Source organism: Oryx dammah, unplaced genomic scaffold, assembly GCF_014754425.2.
Source record: "Oryx dammah isolate SB20612 unplaced genomic scaffold, SCBI_Odam_1.1 HiC_scaffold_13, whole genome shotgun sequence".
Taxonomy (NCBI): Eukaryota; Metazoa; Chordata; class Mammalia; order Artiodactyla; family Bovidae; genus Oryx; species Oryx dammah.
This window is the reverse complement of record NW_024070197.1, coordinates 2,763,262-2,786,202: the sequence shown is the minus strand read 5'-3', so window position 1 is coordinate 2,786,202 and position 22,941 is coordinate 2,763,262. Positions and strand designations below refer to the sequence as shown.

The 22,941-nt window shown below is 45.1% G+C and overlaps 2 pseudogenes; both read right to left on the bottom strand.

The window, feature by feature from the left end:
- Positions 1-1,935: 1,935 nt before the first annotated feature.
- Positions 1,936-12,853, bottom strand: LOC120873028 (annotated as a pseudogene).
- Positions 12,854-15,225: 2,372 nt separating this feature from the next.
- LOC120871884 lies at positions 15,226-16,480 on the bottom strand (annotated as a pseudogene).
- Positions 16,481-22,941: the final 6,461 nt, after the last annotated feature.

Sequence of the window (22,941 nt, the reverse complement as noted above, 5' to 3'; positions counted from 1 at the left end):
AGCACCACTTGTTAAAGAGATTGTCTTTACTCCATTGTATATTCTTGCCTCCTTTGTCAAAGAGAAGGTGTCCATATGTGTGTGGATTTATCTCTCGGCTTTCTATTTTGTTCCACTGATCTATATTTCTGTCTTTGTGCCAGTACCATACTGTCTTGATGACTGTGGTTTTGTAGTAGAGCCTGAAGTCAGGCAGGTTGATTCCTCCAGTTCCATTCTTCTTTCGCAAGATGCTTTGGCTATTTGAGGTTTCTGTATTTCCATACAAATTGTGAAATTATTTTTTCTACCTCTGTGAAAAATACTGCTGGTAGCTTGATAAGGATTGCATTGAATCTGTAGATTGCTTTCGGTAGTATACTCATTTTCACTATATTGATTCTTCCGATCCACAAACATGGTATATTTCTCCATCTATTAGTGTCCTCTTTGATTTCTTTCATCACTGCTTTATAATTTTCTATATATAGGTCTTTAGTTTCTTTAGGTAGGTATATTCCTAACTACTTTATTCTTTTCGTTGCAATGGTGAATGGAATTGTTTCCTTAATTTCTTTTTCTACTTTCTCATTATTAGTGTATAGGAATGCAAGGGATTTCTGTGTGTTGATTTTATATCCTGCAAATTTACTATATTCATTGATTAGCTCTAGTAATTTTCTGGTGGAGTCTTTAGGGTTTTCTATGTAGAGGATCATGTCATCTGCAAACTGTGAGAGTTTTACTTCTTTTCCAATTTGGATTCCTTTTATTTCTTGTTCTGCTTTGATAGCTGTGGCCAAAACTTCCAGAACTATGTTGAATAGTAGCATTGAAAGTGGGCACCCTTGTCTTGTTCCTGACTTTAGGGGAAATGCTTTCAATTTTTTACCATTGAGGATAATGTTTGCTGTGGGTTTGTCATATATAGCTTTTATTATGTTGAGATATGTTCCTTCTATTTCTGCTTTCTGGAGAGTTTTTATCATAAATGGATGTTGAATTTTGTCAAATGCCTTCTCTGCATCTATTGAGATAATCATATGTCTTTTATTTTTCAATTTGTTAATGTGGTGAATTACACTGATTGATTTGCGGATATTGAAGAATCCTTGCGTCCCTGGGATAAGGCCCACTTGGTCATGGTGTATGATCTTTTTAATGTGTTGTTGGATTCTGATTGCTAGAATTTTGTTAAGGATTTTTGCATCTATGTTCATCAACAATCTTAAACTTCCAATGTATCTCTCCCCCGCCATCCTTCCCCTCTGTAACTCTAAGTTTGTTCTCTAAGTCTAGAAGTCTGTTTCTGTCTTGTAAACAAATTCATCTTTGTAAACTATTACTCAACCTAGGTTTTTTTTAATGGCTTTCTTTTATTTTAAACTGAATAATTTGAAGACTCAACTTGCAAATTTTTATGCTTTACTGGAATTTTCAAAAAAGTGGGATGATCATAGTAACCTAGCCTGTATGTGAAATTGATTAGAATACCTTCTCCCAAAAGGTTAGATAGGTAAAATACAGTGTTAGAATAGCCAGGGTATTACTAAAAGGTGGTGGGATTTTTGAAGATGATCCTATAATTCTTGGACTTCAGTCTTAACTTCAGAGCTGCTGGGCTGCTTTGGAGTAGAAGGCTTGCCCACAGAGGAACTTCTTTAAAAAGAGATGTAGCTCTTCAATTTATAGCACTCTGTGTGCTCAAAGGATGGGGCCAATCAGGGCTCAGCATGGTCTTGGTTTACATCGAATTCCTCATAGATACTGGTCTCAGCGAAGAGGTGCATGGGGCTCAGGGGAGTGGGAGTGAACAGTCTCTCAGAGAGGGTCCTGTGGTTCAAGTGGACAAATATCACATCCTCTGCTGATGGGTCCTGAGAGGAAGGAGATGTGAAAGATGGAATGAAATGCAATCTTTGAAGGCTGGAGCACTGGGCATTGGAGGGGCTCGGGCTATGGCAAGGGTTTGGGCTGTGAAGGTCCACCTCGCCATTCACTATTCTGTCTTTGGGCTCTCCTTTCGTGATGGCAACATCTGCAAATGGAAGAGAGTCAAGGCTCTTGGGGTGGGGGCGATTCTTCTAGACTTCCATATATTTTGTGGGGACACCAAAACCAAAAAAGCAGGGGTGTGCCCCAGGTTTCTGAGTCTGTCTACTCCACTAAGTTAAAAAAAAAAATCCCATATATAAGCCCAGCCACTGACGGACTTCCTCAGGAATCTGTTGAAACCCACAGAGCCCATCCTACATCTTCCGTTATGGACCATCCTCTAATGCCTATCAGCAGATTCCCAAGATCATAAAAGGGAGAAGAACAGATGGCTGTGGCTGAAGGGACGAACAAGGCTTGGAATGTCCCTGGTGGCCCAGGGATTAAGAGTCCACCTTCGAGTTCAGAGAGTTTGGGTTCTATCCCTGGTAGGAGAACTGAGATCCCACATGCCATGTGGCAACTATCCTCAATGCTGCAACTGCTGAGCCCTTGAGCTCTGGAGCCTTGAAGTGCACCCCAGCACTGCAATGAGGATCCCCCATGCTGCAGCTGAGAACTGATGCAGCTGGTAAGAGGAGGGAGGAGGGAGGAGGCTTCAGGATGGAGAACACATGTATACCTGTGGTGAATTCATGTTGATGTACAATACAATATTGTAAAGTAATAAATAAATAAATAGATTAACACATATTTTCATAAAACGAACATGGTTCCATTGTCTTCTGGAAGATATTCCCTCAGGGATTACAACAATGGAAATAATTTTTTAACCTACAGGAAGTGAAAATGCCATTATCTGCTATAAGCCCACTTCCCGCTGGGTCAGATGACACTGTGCTTCCCTCCTTCAGACTTATGATTTTGGGTAGAACACCAGTGACAGTTTGGCTCTTCATACTTTATGGGTAAACAGTGACAGGCAAGAACAGTGGGAAGATGCTGTTATAGATGAAAGCTAGGGAGAGCCTAAGGAGAAGGTGCAGCTGGCTGGAGTGGCCTTAAGAAGCTGTGCTTCTGCCAACAAGTCAAGGGAAGGAAGTCTGGTTATCCGTTGCATACAGCCTGCCCCTACACACAGGAGTTATTGTATCCTTGTGTCAAAGTGTGTCAGCAGCTCTCAACCTGATCAGTATGGTCTCCACTTCCCAGGAGGCACCAAAGCATCCAGGAGAGATGCTAGCAGTGGATGGAGGAAGAAGGCCATGCAACAACAGCAGCGGTCTGAAACCAGGTCCCCCCAGCTCCCATGCAGTTTCTCTCTGCTGCCCGTATGACAAGGCATGGTGCTTTTGTGTGAATGGGGACTGCTTTAATCATCCATATATTTTCCGATCCATCCACATAGACCTGGAATGGAGTCCTCAAGAAGACACGACACTTCCATTTCTGAACTGTGGAATGTTTAGTTCATAAACACTAGCAGAGGAAGAGCGCATATTAAAGGTGCTCCCTAAAATCCTCCCCTTGACCCCATTCTTCCCCAAAAATGCTGGTGGAGCGAGGGTAAGCATCTCCCTTAGCATGGGGTCAGGTCACTCTGTCTCGCTTTGCTCAATGTAGAAATTCCCAGTCCCAGGGAATGAGACACTCAATGCCCCCTCTGGTTCTAACACAGACCATGATCTTAAATGCTGACATGACAGGGACTTTGAGAAGCCCAAAGTCACAGAGCTGAAAGATGGTAGAACCAACACGCACACAGGAGCCTGCTGTCTTCTCAGAAATTTGATGAGATAGGACACCATCTTGCTTACCTTCTGTGGTGTGTGGATCCATGGTTGATGGGCAAGTACTTGTAATGGATCCTAAGGGAAAAAAGCCAGAAGGGTGAACAGTAACCTTCCTTGACCCACCAAACGAGGACTCTTGTTTCAGAAGGTTGACCTCCTGCCTGTCCTTGACTCTGTCATCCCTCAGAGCACTGATGGGGGAGGGGAGAGCTTCTGGTCCATCACGGTGAATGTGTTGAGTAGACCCTCCATCCTGGAGAAGAGATGGTAGAAGGAGGTGGGAAGGATATGCCTGACAATGGATGATAGCTATAAGCAAGAGATATCCTCTCTGCTCCGGAAATGAGTATCAATGCTCCTTAACTGGAAAATCACCTGTATGTCAGAGGTGCTACCAGGAAAACATTAAGAGCAATGGTACGATGCAATCTTGGATCCTCCTGAAGGAGCCTAGCCTCTCCTCCTTCTGGGTCTACCCTGACCCTTTTCTTTATTTGCCTGGATAGACAGGACTCTGGTGTGGAGCATCTGTACAGAAGGTGGAAGAGTGTTGAGATGCCACATACCATCTGTCTTCCTCTCTGGTTCTCATTGCCTCCTTTCTCCGAAGCCCTAAGCTCCCCTGACACCAGCACGGAGACCTTGAGAAGGAACTCAGTGATACAGTAAGATATGGAAAAAGCCAAACAGCCTTTTGGGCCACTGCAATGTGATTTAGTATGTCAAAGCCTTTGACTATGTGGATCACAATAAACTGTGGAAAATTCTGAAAGAGATGGGAATACCAGACCACCTGACCTGCCTCTTGAGAAACCTGTATGCAGGTCAGGAAGCAACAGTTAGAACTGGACATGGAACAACAGACTGGTTCCTAATAGGAAAAGGAGTACATCAAGGCTGTATACTGTCACCCTGTTTATTTAACTTATATACAGAGTACATAATGAGAAATGCTGGCCTGGAAGAAATGCACACTGAAATCAAGATTGCTGGGAGAAATATCAATAACCTCAGATATGCAGATGACACCACCCTTATGGCAGAAAATGAAGAGGAATAAAAAGCCTCTTGATGAAGTGAAAGAGCAGAGTGAAAAAGTTGGCTTAAAGCTCAACATTCAGAAAACGAAGATCATGGCATCTGGTCCCATCACTTCATGGGAAATAGATGGGGAAACAGTGGAAACAGTGTCAGACTTCATTTTTGTGGGGCTCCAAAATCACTGCAAATGGTGACTGAAGCCATGAAATTAAAAAAAGCTTACTCCTTGGAAGAAAAGTTATGACCAACATAGACAGCATATTCAAAAGCAGAGACATTACTTTGCCGACTAAGGTCCATCTAGTCAAGGCTATGGTTTTTCCTGTGGTCATGGATGGATATGAGAGTTGGACTGTGAAGAAGGCTGAGCGCCAAAGAATTGATGCTTTTGAACTGTGGTGTTGGAGAAGACTCTTGAGAGTCCCTTGGACTGCAAGGAGATCCAACCAGTCCATTCTGAAGGATGAGCCCTGAGATTTCTCTGGAAGGAATAATGCTAAAGCTGAAACTCCAGTACTTTGGCCACCTCATGAGAAGAGTTGACTCATTGGAAAAGACTCTGATGCTGGGAGGGATTGGGGGCAGGAGAAGGGGATGACCGAGGGTGAGATGGCTGGATGGCATCACTGACTCGATGGATGTGAGTCTGAGTGAACTCCGGGAGTTGGTGATGGACAGGGAGGCCTGGCGTGCTGAGATTCATGGGGTCACAAAGAGTCAGACACGACTGATCGACTGAACTGAACTGAACTGAAATGAAGGATGGGACACTTCATGGGTTATCCAGGCAAGAATACTTGAATGGGTTGCCATTTCCTCTTCCAGGGGACCACGATTAACCAAGACTCTTTGCTATGATACACCTGTCTTGGGTGGCCATGCACACTGGCTCATAGCTTTACTGAAGTATGAATACCCCTTCACCAGTACAAGGCTGTGATCCATGAGGCGGAGATAGTGAAGGACAGAGGAGTCTGTCATGCTGCAGTCCACGGGATCACAAAGAGTTAGACACAAGATAGCGACTGAACAGGAAGAACAAAGCATGGGCCAGGAAGAGGTTCCTCACCTGTGACAGACAGGAACAGTGGGTCGCTGGAGTCTGACCACGAGTAGGGAGAGTGAGTGAAGGAGCTGTAGCACCTGTAGACCCCACTGTGGGCTGGGGTCCCAGGACCCAGAGGGAACTCTGCCTGGAGTGCTCCACGGGTGACCCGCGGTCCAGTGTGTGGGCGCCCAAGGTCCCCCCACCTTCATGAGCAGATGGGACTGGTAAAGGCGCTCTCAGAGCTGCAGACCAAGGTCACGTTCTCCTGTGACCTCACCATGGGGCCCCCCCTGGGCTGAGAGAGAGGGTTTCCTAAATTGACCTGCAAGGAAGAGACCTTGATCTTAGAGCACAAAGTAACTCTAGTCCTAAATAGAGGACCAAAGCCCGAAGTGTGCAACAAGAGAAGCACTGCAATGAGAAGGCCGCCCACCACCAGGAGAGAAAGACCCACAGCAAGGTACACCTGGCCCAGGGAAAACTTCAGAAATAGTTTAAAAATGGAGTGTCATTTAAAATCCTGTTGAACAAATAAATAATTTTTAAGTGGATTGTCATTTAATGTCTATTTTAAGAAAGAGTATATATATATATATATCAATAACTGAATCACTCTGTTGTACAACAGGAATTAACAAAACCTTAAATCAACTAGACTTCAACAAACATAAATAAAAAGTAAATTTAAAAAATCAAAAAAAAATCAAACCTGTGAGCTTCTCTTGAAATAAATGGAACTTACTAACTACTGCTGGGACTATCAGAAAACATGGTATTGACCCAGAAGAAGAGCTTAGGGAGTGGAAATTGCCAGAATCTCATTCGATCTTTGACCACCTCCTTCTTGAGGGCGTGTTCAGGGCCGCCATGCCCACCCCCAGGGCCTGGAAGGGACTCTTCAGTGGGAGGGTTGGAGGGACCACTCCCCCCCATTGTGCACAAGGACGCATTAAACCAAGAGCCTGAGCAACGTCGGGGTGTCAACCTCCATCTTGATCACCCAGGGGCCGGACTGCAGGGCGTCTGGTACCACATGTGCTGCTGACAGAGGAAGGGAGCTCTGACATGAAAGCAGGAAACCAACCCCTTAACCACCATCGGTGGCTGCCTGAGCAGGGAACTGCCCCCATCCCTGCTCTGGTGCAGTTTTCTCCGTTGGTCTTTCTTTCACGTGCTTGCTCCTTCGTTCTGTCACCAGCTGTATCTTCCCCTTAGCACACAGCAGGGACTCTGTTCTCTTTTCCCTTCCACTTTCACACCTCCTCTCTCTGGTTTGCTCCCTCTCCCGAGCTTGTGAGTGTCTCTGCACGCCTGTCATTAGCTCCCAGTACTGATGCTGGACTGGACACCAGGCTTTCTGTGACACAGAGAGCAGAAGGGACTGGTCTGGCCACACTCACCTGTGATGATGATGTCCACGGGGTCACTGGGGGCTGACCACTCATAGGGGGAGCGTCTGAGAGAGCCGTAGCATCTGTACGTGCCCGCACTCACCAAAGTCATGGGGCCAATGATGAAGTCAGCTGGGGCATGCCCACCAGTGAACGTCTCTCCACATCTCTGGAAATGCCCTGTGCTGCTTGTTTTGTGCAGGATAAATTTGTCTAGCAGCATCGATGAGTGACAGCAGAGAGTCACATTCTCTCCTGCACGCACGAGGGGTCCTGGGTGTGCTGAGATGGAGGGTTTTGTGGACACATCTAGAAGCAAACAGGGTGTGAGCTTCAGTGAGTCACCCCACCTCAGCACTTCCCCTGACATCTGAAGGTGTAAAAAAGGTCCCCATGAAGCAGCAAAGCCAATTACCCTTCCTGTCTGTTCTGTTGCATTTTCTTTAGCCTTATTCTCGGGCTCGGGCTCATGCTTTTCTGTTTCTCTTTGCTCAAGACCTCAAGCCTCCTCTGTGTTTATTCTAAGCTCTTTAGCTGTTGGGTTTGCTCTCAGCTTCATGCATGCATGCTCAGTCCCTTCAGTTGTGTCTCACTTTGTGGGGCTCCAAAGACTGTAGCCCACCATGCTCCTCTGTCCATGGGATTCTCCAGTCGAGAATACTGGAGCGGGTTGCAGTGCTCTTAACTTCATCCCATCCCCATTATGCATGATGGGGGACTGGGGTGGGTCTGCTTCTCTGGTAGAATACATACCAGGTATAATACATACCCTGGCTCCCTTCACACTCATCTCCTAGAATGTGGGTGATGATTGGCAGGAGATTGGGAAGGAGGTGGAGAAAAAAGTGAACATTTCCCCACCTCTGAACTCCACTTCACACCTCTGGAAACATTCCTGGGCTGACTTGGTCTTAACTGGGACCCCAGCTCCTTCATATGGGATTACTGCTCCCTACTGGGTGGCAGGTGCTGGATCAGGGTCCCCCCTCAGCCTCCCAGTTGGCAGGCAGTGGCAGCATCCTGTCTAACTAATGCCTAGGGAGGCTCCTCCTTCCTGAGCCAGGGGAACACATCCGTCTATTCAACACCCTGAGTTTAAACTCTCAGACTTGGTTCTCTTTCCTTGGTTCAGTTCTGTCTGGGAATCCTGAGGATGTCTTGGGTGCACGGGCACATGGACCTAGGGTAGGATTGCCTGCAGGCACGGGTGTCTCGGGCTGGGCTGGACCCCTCCTACCTGTTACCACAATCGGCAAAGGGTCACTGACATCGGACCACACAGAACCAGACCAGTCGGCTCTAGAACATGTGTAGGACCCAGCATGTTCTCTGGTCACCGGGCCAAGGGTGAAGGTGTTGAAATGATGCCCCTGGAGCTCGGGCAAACTGGTCCCATCATTTTTGAACAGTCTGAATATCACAAATGGAGGACCAGAGTGACACTGCAGAGTCACAGTCTGCCCTAAGGGTACCACGGGACTTGGCCAGGCTGACAAAGAGGGCTTCCCATATTCACCTAGGAGAGAAGGAGACACAGGCTTTGAGAGAAAAATAGGAATGATCCCTTCTCCCCACTGCCCTCGTGGGTACTTCCCCTTCAATTCCTCCAACTCTCCTCCCCTAAAGTGCATCACCCTGATTCTCAGGGCCACCTGGGGCCTGGGGACACTCAGAGACACAGTCAACCTAAGACGGACATAATGAGATTCTAAGAATATGATTCTTGGACATGATTCTGGAGAAGAATCACGCCTTGGGTTGACAAAATGTTGAGAAACTGTCTCTGAAAACACAAAACACTGGGGATTTCCTGGTGGTCCAGTGGTTAGGACTCAGCACTTTCTCTGCCAAGGGCCTGAGTTGAGTCCCTGATCAGGGAACTAAGATCCTGCAAGCTGCAGAATGCAGGCAAAAGAAAACATCACCAAACAATGGATGCCTGGACAAGAAGGGAAAGGACTTCCCTGTTGCATTTTTTGTAGCTCAAATGGTAAAGAATCTTCCTGCAATGCAAGAGAGCAGGGTTCAGGCTCTGAGTTGGCAAGATCCTCTGGTCAAGGAAATGGCAACCCACTCCTGGATTCTTGCCTGGAGAATCCCACGCATAGAGGAGCCTGGTGAGCTCCAGTCCATGGGGTCACAGAGAGTTGGACTCGACAGTGACTAACACTCACACAACTAAGCAGTGAGAAAGCCACTTGCCTGCAAAGAAGGAAGTAAACCTTGACCCTCGCTCCTTTGTTAGCTAAGCTACATCCAATGTGTGACAAGGTCCAGGAGGCCCTGCCTGATGGCCAGCCCCTTCCCTGGGGTCAGCTCTAGTGGGTGCTCCTGCAGATGCTGGTGTTAAAGGCTGGATGGAGAGGCCACGAGCCACCTTGTCCGAGAGGAGTCTGTGAGGTGCAGCCTCTTGCTCCCCTCTCATGATAGAAATGGCACTCGGTGGGCCCAGCTCCCAGCTGCCAGACTTCACACTGTGCCTTCAGGTCCAGAGTCCAGAGCTGGGCTAACCTCTGGGGAGAATGAAGATGAGTATTAAGGCCAAAGACACCTGGGATCCACAGGACATGTGGCTCTTACTGTATTGACAGGGGTCTCACCCCGGTCCCCCAGTGTCCTCTGCATCAGCCCCAACTGCTCTGCTCAACAGAGAAAAGGGATGGGGAGGACTCACCCACAGCTGCACAGATCCTCAGACACACACAGATTCCTAGAAGGAAAACCTCGTCAGAGATGGCTAGTTCTGATGGACCCCACATTCCTTGCACCCTCCTCCAGGGAACCTGGGCAGCGGTGCAAGGATCCCCCGATTTCCACCATAACCCTCTCCAACCATGTCTACCAGACTCACCGAGACTCAGGAGGCTGAGGAGTGTGGGGCACATGGCTTGCTTCTGTGAGACAGGAGGCAGAACTGAGCTAAGCTGACTGAGTCACAGGATGCAGAAGGCGGGTGCTGTTGTTGGTACAGTCAGCCTGGCTCATGTCACATGGGAAGATGGCCAGCCTCTTCTCATGCCACGGATGGAAGTCTGAACTGAGCCGCATCACTGAGCATGCCTCATGACCCGATCATCACTTTTTGTTTCTCTAAACGCTATAAACCTAAGAGATTCGAACAGATGTTGCTGCCTTTAGGAACAGCAACTGTGATTCAGTGTATAGCATGCAGGATGCTTTTCCCAAGCTCATGATAAATCTCATTAACCTTAACTCTTCACAGAAGGGAAATTACATGTACCCACATCATAATTCAGGCTCAGTGCAGGTTGGCAATTAAAGACTCATTAGAGAGACTTTGATTCTGCATACTTAAGAGAACCAGACATGCATATTATGGCTCTTTGAAAATATTAAAAAATCTACATTGTAATATCTGTGATTAAGGAACTGTGTTAGTTTCAGGTGTGCAGCAAAGCGATTCAGTTATACAGATACATGCATCTGTTGCTTTTCAAATTCTTTTCCCACGTAGGTAGTTACAGAATATTAAGTAGAATTCTCTGTTTTATACAATAGGTCCTTGTTGGTCATGCATTAAAATATAGCCGTGTGTATATGTCAATCCCAAACTTCCAACCTAACCTCCCCCTGACACTATCTCCCCTGGTAACCGTAAGTTCATTCTCTGAGTCTGTTTTCTAAATAAGTTCATTTTTTCAGACATCACAAATAAGCGATATCATGTGATATTTGTCTTTCTCTGACTCTTCTTCATATGAAATTATTTCGTGACTGTGAGTGGAGACTTTGCACACACAACACTCTCTCTGTCTCTCTCTTCCTCCCTTTCCAATCCAAGGACCACACGTGTACACAAAGATAATGTGTGTAAAGATGACTGTGGTGTTTTTGGGGGAGGGGGATTTGTTTTGCCTGAAAAGGTGGACCACCTTGCTTCCTAGATACACAGATGAACATAAAATATGTCAAGGAGAGACTTCCAAGCTCCAGAATGCTTGAGTGAGGGGCGTGTCCACAACAATCAACTCCAAACATGGACAAAATGGCCCAGCTCTTTCAGGAGGCCAAGGGCAGACATACATCCAGTACAGCTGTTGTTCATAGACAGGAAAAACCTCAGTAAGGGCAGTGATTCCACACCGTTTTACTGGGGGTGGGGGTCGTTAACATTAGTGATGCTCCCTAAGTAAAAATCTGGTCTCCTCTTGATCATTATGTATGTAATGAAGTAACAGTACAGTTACATTCTTAAAATTTTCTTTTATATACTTAATATCATGGTTCAAAATTTATCTGTATTCTTTTTCATTTCACTTTGTGCATTTTCCTGCCATGTAATGTTTCATTTCAGATATATAAACCACAAATTTTTAAAAATTAAAATTTTTTCATTATTTTTTATTTTTATTATTATTAATAGATATTTATTTATTTTTATTGGAGGCTAATTTTTTACAATATTTGTACAGCAAATTGATTCAGCTCAACATTTATATTCTTTTCCATTATGATTTATCACAAGATACTGGATAGAATTCCCTGTGCCATACTGTAGGACCTCATTCCTTTTTTTTTTTTTTAATATTTATACAGAAGTTTTGTTTTTATTTTTTTAAGTTAAACTTATTTATTTTAATTGGAGCTCATTCTTTACTCATTCTGTGTATAAATAGATTTCATCTGCTCATCCCAAGCTCCTAGTCCTTCCCTCCTTGGCAACCACAAGCCTGTTCTCTATATCTGTGAGTCTGTTCCTGTTTCATTGATATGTTCCTTTTAGATTCCACATATGGGTGATATCACATGAAAATTGTCTTTCTCTTTCTGTCTACTTCCATTAATATGTTAATCCCCAGGTTCATCCATGTTCCTGCAAATGGCATGATTTCATTTATTAAATGTCCGAGTGGTAGTCCATTCTCTGTGTGTATAAGCATATACATCTTCTTTATCCATTCATTTCTCGATGGACAATTAGGCTATTCCCATGTCTTGGCTATTGTAAGTCTTGTTGCTATGAACATAGGAGTGCATGAATCTTTTCAAAGTATAGTTTTTTTCCAGATATATGCTCAGGACTGGAATTGTTGGATCATATGGAAACTCTGGTTTTACTTTTTTTGAGGAACTGCCATACTGTTTTCCACAGTGGCTGCACCAGCTTATGCTCCTCCAACAGTGTAAGAGGGTTTCCCTCTCCTCCACATGCTCTCCAGCATGTTATTCATCAAGTGTCTGATAATGGCCATTCTGATTGGTATAAAGGTGGTACCTCCTTGCAGTGTCGATTTGCCTTGAGGTCCAGAGTCCAGAGCTCGGCTAACCTCTGGGGAGAGTGAAGATGAGTATCAAGGCCAATAGGAGGACCTAGGATCCACAGGACATGCGGCTCTCACTGTACTGACAGGGGGCTCATCCGGGCCCCCTGTGTCATCTGCATCAGCCCCAACTGCCCTGTTCAACAGAGAAATAAGGGATGGGGAGGACTCACCCACAGCTGCCCAGATCCTCAGACTCACAGAGAAACCTAGAAGGAAAACAAGTCAGAGATGGCTTGTCCTGATGGACCCCACACTCTTTGCAGTCTCATACAGGGAACCTGGGCAGTGGTTTGAGGAGCCCCTGATTTCCACCATAACCCTCTCCAACCGTGTCTTTCTGGACTCACCGAGACTCAGGAGGCTGAGGAGTGTGGGGCACATGGCTCTGCTTCTGTGAGACAGGAGGCAGAACTGCGCAAAGCTGACAGAGTCACAGGATGCGGAAGGCGGGCGGTGCTGTCGGTACAGTCAGCCTGGCTCATGTCACATGGGAGGATGGCCAGCCTCCTCTCACACCAGGGATGGAAGTCTGACTTGAGCCACATCATGGAGCTTGCCTCATGACCCAATCGTCACTTTTTGTTTCTGTAAACACTGTAAACCTAAAGGATTTAAACAGATCTTGCTGCCTTTACGAAGTAGTAACTGTGATTTAGTATATATCATGCAGGATGCTTTTCCCAAGCTCATGATAAATCTTATTAACCTTACTCTCGGCAGAAAAGAAACCACATGTTCCCATCTCATATGTCAGGCTCAGAGCAGGTTTCCAATTACAGACTCATTAATAGGGACTTTTATTCTGCATTCTTATGAGAGGACCAGACATGTGTATTATGGCTCTTTGAAAATATTTTAAAATTCTATATTGTAATATATGTGATTAAGAAATGAACTAACTGTGTTAGTTTCAGATAGAAAACAAAGTAATTCAGTTATACATATACATGCATCTATTGCTTTTCAAATTCTTTTCTCACTTAGGTAGTTACAGAATATTAAGTCGAATTCTCTGTTTTATACAATAGGTCCTAGTTGGTCATCCATTTTTAATATAACCATGTGTATATGTCAATCTCAAACTTCCAATTTAACCTCCCCCGACACTATCCCCCCTGGTAACCATAAGTTCCTTCTCTGTGAGTCTGTTTTGTAAATAATTTCAGTTTTGTAGATGTCACAAATAAACGATATCATGTGATATTTGTCTTTGTCTGATTCTTCTTCATCTGAAATTATTTCGTGACTGTGAGTGGAAACTTTGCACACACAACACTCTCTCTGTCTCTCTCTTCCTCCCTTTCCAATCCAAGGACCACACATGTACACAAAGATAATGTGTGTAAAGATGACTGTGGCGTTTTTTTGGGAGAGGGATTTGTTCTGCCTGAAAAGGTGGACCACCTTGCTTCCTAGATACTCCGATGAACACAAAATATGTCAAGTAGAGACTTCCAAGCTCCAGAATGCTTGAGTGAGAGGCGTGTCCACAACAATCAACTCCAAACATGGACAAAATGGCCCAGCTCTTTCAGGAGGCCAAGGGCAGACATACACCCAGTTCAGCTGTTGTTCACAGACAGGAAAGAACCTCAGTAAGTGCAGTGATTCCACACCGTTTTCCTGGGGGTGGGGTCGTTAACGTTAGTGATGCTCCCTAAGTAATAAATCTGGTCTCCTCTTGATCATTATGTATGCAATGGAGTAACAGTACAGTCATCCTTTTTAAAATGTCCTTTTATTTTCTTAATATCATGTTTCAGAATTGATCTGTATTCTTTGTCATTTCAGTTTGTGCATTTTCACTGCCATGTAATGTTTCATTGCACATATATAAACCACAACTTTTTAAAAGTTAAAAAAATTATTGAAGTATAGTTCATTTCTGCTGTACAGCTAATTGATTCAGCTTGACATATATCTTCTTTTCCATTATTATTTATGGCAAGATACTGAATAGAATTCCCTGTGCCATACTGTAGGACCTCATTCTTTATCCATTCTTTGTATAAATAGATTGCATCTGCTAATCCCAAGCTCCCAGTCCTTCCCTCCTTGGCAACCACAAGCCAGTTCTCTATGTCTGTGAGTCTGTTCCTGTTTCATTGATATGTTCCTTTTAGATTCCTCATATGGGTGATATCACATGAAAATTGTCCTTCTCTTTCTGTCTACTTCCATTAATATGTTAATCTCCAGGTTCATCCATGCTGCTGCAAAAGGCATGATTTCATTCTTTAAATATCTGAGTGGTGTTGCATTCTCTGTGTGTATAAGCATATACATCTTCCTTATTCATTCATCTGTCGATGGACAATAAGGCTGTTCCCATGTCTTGGCTATTGTACGTTTTGCTGCTATGAACATAGCAGTGCATGAATCTTTTCCACGTATAGTTTTTTTTACCAGATATGTGCTCAGGACTGGAATTGTTGGATCATATGGAAACTCTGTTTTTGGTTTTTTGAGGAACTGCCATACTGTTTTCCACAGTGGCTGCACCGGTTTACACTCCCCCAACAACATAAGAGGGTTTCCCTCTTCTCCACACCCTCTCCAGCATCTATTATTCATCAACTGTGTAATGATGTCCATTTTGATCAGTATGAGATGGTACCTCCTTGCAGTGTCGATTTGCCTTTCCTACTAATTAGCAATGCTGAGCATCTTTTCATATGCCTATTCGCATATCTTTTTTTTATATTCGAGTTTATTCTTCATTTAACTTTTAAACACTACCATAAGTTGAATATTAAAACAAAAGCAAGTAGTGAGCATATTACGATTATAGTCCTTCACTCAATCACTACTGCAAATAAAACACCAGCAGCGAGTGTTATTCACAGGCCCTACTAAGAGGTCTGACACTGAACACCACCCCAAGGATGATGTTTATCGTCCTCATATGCTTCTCCATTGTAACGGTGCTGTCTTTCCTGATTTGGATCAAAGTCTACTAATTCTACCTGGTCTGTTTCATCAGTCTCTTCTACTTCCTTCCTCTCAGGCAGAAGTTTTTCCAGCAAAGAGAGTTTATCAGGATAGAGAAAGCCATTCTCAGGAAAGTTTACCTTAAATTCAATGATTAGGTGACCCTTTTCATATGGCCTACGATAAATTGGCATGCCTTCATTTAGCACACAATTGATATCTCCATGCTTGACAATCTGACCTGGATGAGAAGTGACGACTATGGTTCAGTTGTCAGGAGTAGATATTGGCTTCTGGAAGCCACAGAATGCCTCAACCAGCTGTATGTCCATATACATGAAAAGGTCTTCTAGTCGAGTAAAAACAGCGTGGTCCTTCTGATCTAAAACAATGATAATATCTCCTCGCTCCTGTCCTGGTTCTTGGTCTCCTTCACCATGGAATGTTATCTTCTGGCCATCTTTCATGCCTTTGTCAATATGAACTTCTAGAATTTTCTTTTCTCATACTATCTTCCTTCCGTTGCAGCTTTTACATCTATCTTTAGGACTGATCTGCTCCCCATGGCCCTGGCACTCCATGCAGACAGACTGAATTTGCTGAACCATTCCAGGTCCTATCTGATGAACTCTAATTTGCATTCCAGTACCTCAGCAATTGGGACAGCATTCTACTGCTCCTTTCTTACCACCTCGGCCTTCACATTTGTCACAAATCACATTCTTTTGCAGAGCTAGTTTTCTTGTTGCACCATTATATAAATCTTCTAAAGTTACTGAAAGTTGATGCACAAACTTTTTACCTCTCCTCTCTCTCTGCATCCTGCCTCCTCCTCCAAAAAACATATCAAAGATGTCCATGGGGAAGCCAAAACCACCACCTGCTCCACCTTCTTTAATTGCCTGTTCTCCTCTTTTGTCATACAATTCCCTTTTCTTTGCATCAGAGAGCACTTCGTAAGCTTGAGAAATCTGTTTAAACTTCTCGCCTTCATTTGGATTCTTATCAGGGTAGTACTTCAAGGCCAGTTGCCTGTAAGCCTTTTTCAATTCTTCTTGGATGGCATTGGGTTTGACCCCAAAAATGTTATGCCCAGAGTCCGAGTCCCCAAAACTGAGAGAATAAGACGTCCACATCAATGCAAAAGCATGAAGGGGTTTTATTTCTAGTTCGAGCTAGGGTTCCCACCACATCCAATGCAGTGGAGTGGAGCAAGGAGCCCCGAGCCCAGATTTACAGCAGTATTTATAGGTTTTAGAACAGAGAGTTGGCAAGGGCTGATTGGCTGCAGGAGTTTCCTAGTATTTACTAATTGGCTAATCTTTATTGGCTGCAGGGGTTTCCTGGTATTTACTAATTGGCTATTGGCTGCAGGGGGATGTCTTTTACGTCCTGATAAACTCAAACCAGGTTACGGGGAGTATGCTGATTAGACAAGTCCTGGCATCTGCGGGGATGACCTCACTGGGCAATGACTCAGCTTTCCCCGTGAGTCCTACCTTAGTCCCTGAAGCCTATCATGGCATTTGTTAGGTCCCAACAAAAACATGATAGTAAGTGGTTTCTTTCACCACTTTCTACAGCCAGTGAGCGGCCAATGCCGGTGTGGGGGAGCGGGAAGGAGCGTGTTGCTGTGCGCATCTAGGGCAGCCGCCACTCCTCCGCCTTTCACCGAGCATTCTGAAAAGTTCTGCTGTGCATCTTCTTTAAAACCACAGATATCAACTGTGAGAGTGACGTCTATGGATTTTGTCTAAAATGAACGACACCTCTGCTAAAGTCTCATGAATGTGCTCTGAGTCCAACCTCACGCTGCTTGTCGAGGGACAGAGTGATGAAGTCTTCAGGAAAGGAATAGTGACTTTATCTGGAAAGCCAGCAGACCAATGATTTCGTGAACTTGTGCCCCAAAGAATCATCTTACTTGAGTTAGATGGGCTTTTGGAGGAGTGAGAGGGATGGTCAAACAGTGTTTACTGAATGTAAAATAACCCTAGCCCATGGGGAAGAAAAATCCAAGGGGAAGAGAGTACAATACAGATTAAATACGCACGTGTGAACTCACACTTTCACACTTAAACACACACTATAGGAGGATGTGTAGTTGGTTGTTGCAGTGTTTTAATTAACTAATTAAGGGCTGGGCTGGCTCTTCCTCACTGTGTACAGGCTTTCTCTAGTGGTAAGAAGGGGGCTGCTCTTTGCTGTGGAGCAGGGTCTCTCATCGCTGTGGCTTCTCTTGTTGTGGCGCACCCGGTCTAGGCACATGGGCTTGTGGCCCACGGGCTTAACTGCCCTGAGGCATGTGGAATCTTCTCGGTCCTGGGATCGGGCCCGTGTCCTCCATATGGGAAGGCAGATTTGCAACAACTGGACCACCAGGGAAGTCCTGTTGCAAGCTTTTTTTCCCCTTAATTTATTTATTTTTAATTTAAGGACAATTACAATACTGAGATGGCTTCTGCCATACATCAACATGGATCAGCCATAGCTATACTTATATCCCTTCCACTGTGGAAAACTTTTAATCCTGGAATACTTTGTTCTTGAAGCTGTCCATGCAGGTCTGGTCATAATGTCCCTTTAAGCCCCTGACAGGACAAAAGTTTCTGTCTGTACTGCCACTTTTTATCTCTATACGAATGGAAAAGTACTATATTTTTCAAGTTCAGAACCCTGAGAATAGTTTAGTCCCTCAGTCATGTCTGACACTTTGTGATCGCATGGGCTGCAACTTTCCAGGCTCCTCTCTGTCCATGGGGGTTCTCCAGGCAAGCATGTTGGGGTGGGTTGCCATTTCCTTCTCCAGGAGATCTTCCCAACTGAGGGATAAAACTCCAGTCTCCTGCATTGCAGGCAGATTCTTTATCATCTGAGTCACCAGGAAAGCCCACCAGTAACATGTGTTTCAATATTTCCTCCCACAATTAACATTGCCATTGTTTTCCATTTACTTTTAACGTGGACATGGTGGGATTTGGGGATCAAGCTTTCACTATCAGTATACCATAACACTGATGTAGAATATACCATAAATTTAAAAATAGAAGAATGAATACAATGCTAGATTTCTAATTTAAAAAAAAAAAGATATGCAACAAGCAACAAAGATTTACCATATAGCACAGGGAACTATAGTCAATATCTTGTAATAACCTAAAATGGAAAATAATCTGAAAAATAATGTTTGCATTTTTGTATAACTGAAAATCACCTGGCGGTGCACCTGAAACATCGTAAGTCAACTACACTTCAGTAAAATATGTATATTATAAAATTAAAAAATGGAACCAGTAAAATAAATAAATTTTAAAAGAAAATGAAGTCACTCAGTCGTGTCTGACTCTTTGCAACCCTATGCACTGTCGGCAGGCAGGCTCCAATGTTCATGGGATTTTCCAGGCAAGAACACTGGAATGCATCACCATCTCCTTCGCCAAATAGTGCAGGCCAACTGCAGCATACTCCCTGATGGTCTGTGTGCTCACTCTCACATTCCAACTCTGCATATAGTGTAATCACATGGGCACCCTGAGCTGCCCAAAAGAGTCTGAGCCCAGATGGTGAGTTTCTGGAAGGTTGCTAGAAGGAAGTCAGAGGCTGTGTCCCAGGACTTCCCCACCTCTCACTCCCCAGCTCATCTCAGGAGCCCTTCCAGGTTTCACCAGCATCACTCTAGAATCCCAGGGCCCCCACCTCACCCCCCACAAGTTCCCAGGGATCAAGTGAGATGTGGGTGCTGGGAACCCTGTAAGGACTCACCTGCAGGCTTCGTGGTCCTCTGGCCCAGAGTCAGCCCTGGAAGTGAGACATTTGCCACCAAAAGCTTAGGCTGATTCTCTCCCCATCAGGATCCCTGGCCACTCCAGCTGCCTGAGCACTGAGGTTCCTGTAAACTGGGGGCCGGTGGGCATCCTGTGCCCTCCTGCAGTGCCCTCCCTGCCCTGCACATGTGGCTGAGGAGGAGAAGCTCAGAGGGGATGGAAGGCATGTCTGCAGCTCTGAGCGCCCAGCTGCCTCCTCCCCTGCCCTGTACAGATGAGGAGACCACGGGGCCCTAGCGGTCAAACAGGATGTGGTCCCTGGGGGGCTGCCGTCACCCCTCGGGGTTCCTGTGGCCGTGGACTTGCAGCACGGGGCAGCCCCTCCGTGGACCCGGTGCTTATGTCTCCAGGCAGGGCTCAGGAGGCATCTCAGCCCAGACCTGAGATCTCAGCTCTTTCTCTTTCTGCCCAGTCTGCCTGCCTGCTTTAGAGTGTAGGACCCAGGTTCTCGTCCTGAATCAGCCATAGAAAGTCTGCTCCAAAGAGGACTCAAAACTTTATTTTTGCAGTCCCCTCCAGAAATGGAATTTACTTCTCATCTTCAGTCAGTTCATAAATTATTGCAGAGCACCTACTCTGTACCAGACATTGGTGCCACACAGGAGAAATACACCCATGACCCAGGTAAACCCATCTTCTGAAGTTGTTTGAAGAATTCAGATTCTGCAGAATGCAGGCATCAAATGGTAACATTCCACTATTTTTAAAAAGAAGATATATGAGAATAACTGGGGTTCATGTCTACACTGTGAACATTCAGAAAAATGAAGATTATGATATCTGGTCCCCGCACCTAGAGGCCAAAAAAAAAAAAAAAAAAAAGGATAATTGGGGGAAAATGGAAACAGTGACAGTAGCAACACAGGAGCCCCAGAATGTCTTCACTTTAAGCAATCCTGACATTTCTTGGTAAAAGAGTTCTTGGGTGGCTTAGTTCTAAGCCAGGAGAGACATAACACACAGAGAGCTCAATGAGCAACTAAGGCTCCATGGAGCTTGATCTTCACACCACTTGCCAGCTCAGTTCACACCGGGGTCCTCATGGTGTTATCCTGTTCAGCCCTCCACTTGGTTGAGCCAAGCCGCATTGTGCCACCAGTTGATAACTTAAAAGGCACAAGATTCTCAAATCCTTGGCTTTGGTGAAAAGAAGCAAAAAAGACAAAATATGCAAATATCGATGGATTAACACAACACGTGCAAAGCCTCCCTGGGGCAAGTGTTCCCTCTGCAGCCTTCAGTGATCTGGAGTGGAATGTCCACTAGAATTCTCTGTGGTGACAGGACTTCTAAACATCTGCTCTGTCCAGCACCATGGCACCTGGCCACATAACGCTACTGAGCACTTGAAATGTGGTGGGTGTGACTGAAGAACTGAATGCCTCACTTCATATACGTGTAGAGTCATTGTCTGTACTGCGTGGCTGAGTGAGTACTTTATCGGCCAGTGCGGATCCAGACTAGGGGGATCTTGTCCTGTTTCTACCCCTGGAACCCCAGCACCCTCAGGGCACATGTCTGGGAAAAGGCTGAGGTGCTTACCTGTTGGCTCAGTGGTAAAGAATCCGCCTGCCATTGCAAGAGACATGAGACTCGAAGGTTCAATCCCTGGCTCTAGAAGATCCCCTTGAGAAGGGAATGGCAACCCACTCCAGGATTCTTTCCTGCAGAATCCCATGCACAGTGGAGCCTAGTGAGCTACACAGCATCCATGGGGTCACAAAGAGTCGAACATGACTGAATCACCTTAGCACACACACACGCAGCCTCATGTGGCAAGTGGCACCACATTGGATATCTCAAACAGAATATACTCCATCTTTCTTTGACCAACATGCATTGCTTTGATTATTGCTTCATGGAAAGCATTTTGTTTTAAATATAGCAGTGTGCACATGTCAGTCTTAAACTTCCAATCTATCTCTCCGCCCCCCCATCCTTCCCCTCTGTAACTCTAAGTTTGTTTTCCAAGTCTACAAGTCTATTTCTGTCTTGTAAACAAGTTCATTTTGTAAACTATGACTGAACAGAGGTTTTTTTTTTTAATTGGCTTTCTTTTCTTTTAAACTGAATAATTTGAAGACTCAACTTGCAAATTTTTATGCTTTACTGGAATTTTCAAAAAAGCAGGATGATCATGGTAACCTACCCTGTATGGGCAATTGATTAGAATAACTTCTCCTAAAAGGTTACATAGTTAAAATAAGAGTATTAAAACAGCCAGGCGATTACTAAGAGGTTGTGGGATTTTTGAAGATGATCCTATAATTCTTGGTCTCCACTCTTAACTTCAGAGCTGCTGGGCTGCTTTGGAGGAGGAGGAGTGCCCACGGAGGAACTCCTTTAAACAGAGATGTAGCTCTTCAATCTATAACACTGTGTGCTCAAAGGATGGGGCCAGGTCGGGGCTCAGCATGGACTTGGTTTACATCGAATTGCTCATAGATACTGGGCTCGGTGGAGAGGTACATAGGGCTCAGGGGAGTGGGAGTGAACAGTCTCTCAGAGAGGGTTCCATGGTTCAAGTGAGCGAACATCACGTCCTCTGCTGATGGGTCCTGAGAGGAAGGAGATGTGAATGATGAGATGAGATGCGATTTTTGAAGGCTGGGGCATTGGGCACTGGAGGGGCTCGGGCTATGGCCAGGGTTTGGGCTTGGAGGACTCACCTCACCTTTCACTGTTCTGTCTTCCTTGGGCTCTCCTTCCGTGATGGCAACATCTGCGAATGGAACACACTCAAGGCTCTTGTGGTGGGGGTGATTCTTCAAGAACTCCATATTTTGGTCAGGACATCAGAGCCAAAAAAAGCATCGGTGTGTCCCAGGTTGCTGAGACTGTCTACTCCACTAAGTTAAAAAAAAAAAAAAACCCTATCCCATATGCATGCCCAGCCACTGACGGGCTCTCTCAGGAGCCTGTGCAAACCCAGGGATCCCATCCTATGTCTTCTATTATGGATTATCCTCTGATGCATATCAGCAGATGCCCAAGATCATAAAGGGGAGAAAAACAGATGGCTGTGGTTGAAGGGAAGAACAGGGCTTAGAATGTCCCTGGTGGCCCAGGGATTAAGAGTCCACCTTCCACTGCAGAGAGTGTGGGTTCTATCCCTGCTGGGAGAACTGAGATCCCACATACTTTGAAGCAACTAAACCTTATGTGCTGCAACTGCTGAGCCCGTGAGCTCTGGAGCCTGGAATTGCACCCCAGCACCGCGATGAGGATCCCCATGCTGCAGCTGAGACCTGATGCAGCTAAGAATAAATTAACACATATTTTCATAAAAAGAACAGGGTTCCATTGTCCTCTGGAAGATATTCATTCAGGGATTACAACAATGGAAATCAGTTTTTAACCTACAGGAACTGAAAACCCTACTCTCTGCTATGAGCCCACCTCCCCATGGGTCAGATGATGCTGTGCTTCCCTTCTTCAAACTTACGATGTTGCAAAGAACACCAGTGACAGTTTGGCTCTTCATACTTATTTTATGGGTAACCAGTGATAAACAAGAACACGAGGAAGATGCTGGTATAGATGAAGGCTACAGAGAGCCTAAGGAGAAGGTGCAGCTGGATGGAGTGGCCTTGAGGAAACCATGCTTCTGCCAACAAGCCAACAGAAGGTCTGGTTATCCGTTGCATACACCCTGCCCCTATACCTAGGAGTTATTGTATCCTTGTGTCAAAGTGTGTCAGCAGCTCTCAACCT